Here is a 6,000-nt window from a genome sequence, read left to right on the forward strand (position 1 = left end):
ATTATGCCTTCAGACACTCTTTAAGTTTTTTTTCTTAAGATTATGCCTTCAGACACTCTTTTATTTGTTAACTAATCAACCTCTTTTGTGTTTCTTTCAAGTCTGAGATCACTGGGAAGTTAACTCCGGATTTCCTACGAATCTTAGAAGACACTCATCAAAAACCGGATGGCTCATTTACGGATGGCAAGTCCGAGTCCGTGTTCAATAAGGTATCGTCCAAGATTCAAGAGTTAGAATCTGAGCTTTGTACAGGGGAGAATGGAGAGAGTTCTGCTTCTGGTGGGGTGCCCATTCATATCAAAAACAAAATTTACACTGAGGTAAGATACACGTTCTTAGTTCTTTTTTAAAAAAATACTCAATGGTTGAACTGTGTGGTTAAGTTTTTAGTGCTTCTGGTGTGTTCAGTTGCCAATCGTATATTGTTAATGATTTTGTGATATCTTAGGATTGTTTTGTATGTGCTAACTTAGGATTGTTTTGTATGTGATAACATGCGATTGTTTAGTTTGTGATAACTTCCGATTGTTTAGTTTGTGATAACTTGGGATTGTTTAGTTTGTGATAACTTGCGATTGTTTAGTATGCGATCCATTGTTTTCTTTTGTATGTTTGTAACTTGTCGTTTTTTGTTTTGTTTTTAGGTTGCTCCGAAGAAGAATAACAGAATTTTTGGGGTTGGTTCTCTGCAGTTTGAAGCATCCTCTACCAGTAGCTGTCAGCAACCTCTGTCTCCAGCTAATGATCCGGTTATCTTGGCTCAGAAGCTTGCTGCCGCTGAGGAATGCATTCAAACCCAGGCGACTCAAATCCGAACCTAGGCGAGTCAAATCCATGAAAATAGTCAAAGAATGCATAGCTATGATGCATACTTTGACTATCTCGCAGAAAAAGATCCTGAGTTTGCTGCCAAGTTTCGAAACCCGACTAACCAACAAAGGAGCAACCGAGAAGGCACCAACCCAGAAGGCACCAACCAGGAAGGCACCAATCCAGAGGGCAACACAGGTGAAACGGGAGCAGCTGGTAGCCAAACTGGGACCAGAAACGTGACCTCTCTCTCTCAATCCTTTTAAGAACTCTTCTCACTTTGTTCTGATATCCCCGTGAGGGAGAAAACTTAAACATGACTTTTGTTTTATAATATTTATGTTTTATTCTATTTTGAATCAATTCTGTTCTTTTTATTATTATTTTTTTTAACATCTAAAACATTATTCACCAAAAAAAAACAAACAAAAAAATGTAAAATTAGCAAAAGAAAAATTAATTAAATATGAAGAATTGCTACAAATTTGCGAGACCAACAGTACTAGGCAGATTCATATGGACGTTGCAAAGCAGTCGCAAATTTTGCGAGGGATCGAACATTGCGATGGAAAAAAGTCCTCGCAATTTGCTTGACAGTTGCGAGTACAAACGTCTCTCGCAATGTGCGTGGGATTTGCGAGGAATATATCCCTCGCAACTTGCATGAGATTTGCGAGGGAAAATATTCCTCGCAAAATTTGCGAGGGAAAATATTCCTCGCAAAATTTGCGAGAGAATTGTGATGTCAGCTTATTTGCGGGACGCGATTTGCGAGGAATAGTTGTGTCTCGCAAATCCCTTGCGATTGTCAATTTGCGAGGGAATTGCGATGGATTCTTCCATCCCAAATTGACTGTTTTCTTGTAGTGCAACTGCGGACCAATTTTCCTTACAAATAGAGTTGGACCGCAGCGGTTCACTGTCCACACTTCAAACAGAGGGTCTGGTCCGCAGATGGATTTGTCCGCCCCGACCGCAGTTACCATTCAGAACAAAAGTGTCTAACATTATGAACCAATAACATAATAATTGAATTCATTAACAATCCTAGATTCTTTTGTTTTAATTGAATAAAACAAAATTTTTAATGACTTTTTAAAAGTCTGAATCCAATAACCTAAATTTGTTAAGATTTTAAATGATTTTTTTACAAATCACAAACCAATAACACTAAACTTTAACGAAGTTTAACAAAATATTGATGTAATAACAACAAATTCTACATAACATTGAAAATCTTTAAAACTCTATTCAAATATCAAACCAATAACCCCCACAAAATGTAACTTAAAGAAGCTGAACAAATGAAATGTCTCAAATAAAAAGATGTGTGTAGATAATTTAGCTTTAGATTAGCAATAATGTATTTTTCTTATATATTAAAAGAAAATAACACATGTTAAAAAAAAAATAGAGTGCCGAATGACAATTTCTCATAACTCTTCTTAAAAAAATGGTACTTTATTATAGTTTAATATATAGTAAATATTGACATCTATAACCGGAAAAATAAGTAATAAAGTTATGGTTGTGATAAAAAAAAATTAGTGAGGAATTTATAAATCGTAAAAACCTAAAATATACAAAATATAGTCTTGTAATATGGAATTCTTTTTCTTTCACAAAAGTAGACTATAGAGATTCTTGCTTTGAAATAATAGTAAACAAAAAGAAAACCAAATATAATTACAGATTTGGTAGACAAAGAGAAAATAAATGAACAATTTTCTAAGTAAATAAATAAGGAATATTAGTGAGGAATTTGTAAATCGTAAAAACTAAAATAGTCAAAATATATTCTTGTTAAATGGATTACTTTTTTAAAACTGAAGTAAACTATAGAAATTTTGCTATCAAATAATACTAAACAATAGAAAAATTAAAGATTTAGTAGAAGAAAATACTCATGCATCTCAATATGTGTTTGTGGTACAGGTAAAGGTAAAATGTGATCGTGGAATCAAGGCAATGAAGAGGAGGATGTTCTAGGGACTCGGTTTGATGTTGTCTGGCATTGCTAGGTTCCTAGAGCTGAGTCATTAGAAACATTGCTAGGCTGCTGGTTTCATGTTTTCTGATGATTGGTTACTGGATTATTGGTTATCTTGTTATTGGATATTGCTTATGCTATAGTATTGGTTTTATTATTGGATATTGCTATTGGTATTGTTATTCTGCTGTTGATTGTGATTGTGGTTAGATGGCTAGTAGGTATGAGACCACTATTTGGAGGTACGTCAGAGGGTCGCAAGCGTATCAGGAGGGACCAGAGAGGGTTAGCTCGTAAGAGTGCCGGGGGTGCAGGGAACCCAAGTGTGGGGTTGCAGCAGGTGGAGCCCAGGGTCGAGATGATCGCTTGGCGGATCTAATTGCGTGCTGTTGGAGCGGTTACCGAGAAGGGTACCAGTGCAGGCTCCAGTTGTACCGCATGTGGTGGGGTGCAGCCGAGGGCTGCGGATGTTGAGGAGTTTCCATCTTATGTTAAGAGGATGAGCAGTTGTAGATGACCGGTATGAGATTATTCTCAAGAGGTATCGAGCCTAGAGAGGCGGATAGGTGGATATATGCAGTTGGAGCAGATATTTTTGCAGCTTGGTGGTTAATCCAGTTGGATATTAGAAGTTGAGTGCGCAGGCGTAACATTGCAATGTTATACTTAGACCACAGGAGGTACTTTTGGTTAGGAGATGTTTATAGTAGTTAAGGATTGTTGCTCCTGAGGGGATGGTGATTCTCCTGAATACCGATAGCTCGAGGGGCTGGGGGCTCTGAGAGTGGCAGAGGGGATTATGTTCCCCTGAGGGGATAAGTTGTTCCCCTGATACCGAGATCTTGGGGATTGTGTTCCAAGAGTGAGACGGTATAACTCGAAGACGCTGGTCTGAGAGTGAGATCGGTACGGCTTGAAGGTTGCGACCTAAGGATGGTGGATTTGGGAGCAAGCAATACCTAGGAAGTGAGTATAAACAACCCGATTGAATGTAGACCTCGAGAGATTGACGGTGGTTTAATATCGGGTTTTAGATGTGTTGACCAATGGGTCAGGGTTTTATGAACCAGAGCGGTTATGAATGTGTGGCTGTTTCGCCAGGATTGTGAGGTCGGTGGTGCTGGAGTCCCGGGAAGGGGAGTTACAGCAGGTCTGAGCCGGGAAAGGCATGTTTGCCAGATACATAAGTTCACGAGAAGCCTTCATGGCAGGATAATCTAATCATTGCGACTATGTTGGATTACGTTCATTTGAGATGGACAGGGTTGCAAGATTCAAGGTTTTGGTAAGCTTGCTGAGGGAGACAAGGCAAGAGGTTTGAGTTGGCGGCTTGCAAAGAATTTGACGCGGTGAATCAGAATGTGCGAACGTATGGTACTTGTTTGTTTTATTACGTTCGTATTGATGATTTGCTGTAGAGAATTGCTAAGCGAAAAGCTAACTTTGTAATAAGCTATCTTGTGGAAGTTTTCCTAAGAAACAAGTTACTAGAGGTTCTTCGATGGACAAGAGATGTTGATATCCGAGTGGTGGTGAGTTGTTGTGGGCATACTTGATTATTTGTCTAGTAGAGTTGGAGAAGCAGCTAGAGGATTGGTTGAGCAGGGGACTCTTTTGTCTTCACACTTCACTGTGGGGAGCGTCGGTGTTCGTCAAGAAGAAAGACGTGGTATGGGTTTATGAGTTTGTGGCGATGTCGTTCGGGTTGACTAACGCGCTAGCAGTGTTTATGAGGTTGATGAACAGCGTGTTTCAGGAGTTTATGGACATGTCTGTCATCATTTTCATCGACGCTATCCTGGTATTTTCTAAGAGTCCTGAAGAGCATGCAGTGCATTTGAGAGCAGTTCTGGAGAAGCTGCGGGAGCAGAAGTTGTTTGCTAAGTTGAGCAAGTGCAGTTTTTGGCAGCAAGAGATGGGTTTCTGGGTCACATTGTTTCTGCAGAGGAAATTTCTGTAGATCCGGAGAAGATTCAGGCTATCAGAGATTGGCCTAGACCGCAGAATGCCACAGAGATCAGGAGTTCCTTGGGTTGGCAGGTTACTACAGGAGAGTTCTGCAGGGTTTTGTAAGCAAGGCACGTCCGATGACTAAGTTGATAGGAAAGGATGTTCATTTTGTTTGGTCACAGGAGTGAGTGGAGGATTTTGCAAGCCTGAAGGAGATGTTGACTACTACGCCAGTGTTGGCTTTGCCTGAGCAGGAGATGGAGTCTCTGGCATGAGAGATCAGTGCGTTAGGGTTGTATGCTGTTTCACAAGAACCGTTGGGTTTGGAAGCAGTTGATAGAGCAGATCTTCTGAGTAGGGTGCGGTTGGCTCAGGAGAAGGATTTGGGGCTGGTGAATGTCTCTAAGGATGTGGATTCAGAGTATCAGGTCTCAGATAATAGTACTATCTTGGTGCACGGTCGGGTTTGTGTGCCCAAGGATGAGGAGTTGAGGCAGGAGATCCTGAGGGAGGCTCATGCGAGCAGGTTTTCTATTCATCCAGGAGCGACTAAGATGTACCGTGATCTCAAGAGGTACTATCACTGGGTTGGGATGAAGAAGGATGTAGCTAGTTGGGTCTCGAGGTGCGATGTGTGTCAGCTAGTGAAGGCTGAGCATCAGGTTCCTGGCGGTTGACTGAAGAGTTTACCCATTCCTGAGTGGAAGTGGGATATAATTACTATGGACTTCGTGGTGGGTTTGCCAGTGTCCAGGACGTTTGATGCTATCTGGGTCATTGTGGACCGGTTGACTAAGTCAGCACATTTTCTGGCCATTAAGAAGACTGATGGAGCAGCGGTCTTAGCTAAGAAGTATGTGAGGGAAATAGTCAGGTTGCATGGGGTGCCAGCAAGTATTGTGTCTGATAGGGATTCTAAGTTCACTTCGGTATTCTGGAAAGCATTTCAGGTAGAGATGGGCACTAAGGTGCATATGAGTACAGCTTATCATCCCCAGACAGATGGACAGTCATAGAGGATGATTCAGACGCTGGAGGATTTGCTGAGGATGTGTGTGTTGGATTGGGGTGGCCATTGGGCAGATCACCTGAACCTGGCAGAGTTTGCTTACAACAACAGTTATCAGGTGAGAATTAAGATGGCTCCTTATGAGGCTTTGTATGGGAGACCATGTCGTACACCGTTATGCTAGACTCAGGTGGGGGAGAGGAGCATGTTCGGGGCAGATTTTGTTCAGGAGACCTCA

The sequence above is a fragment of the Camelina sativa genome, chromosome 9, assembly GCF_030686135.1.
Source record: "Camelina sativa cultivar CO46 ecotype springtype chromosome 9, ASM3068613v1".
NCBI lineage: Eukaryota > Viridiplantae > Streptophyta > Magnoliopsida > Brassicales > Brassicaceae > Camelina > Camelina sativa.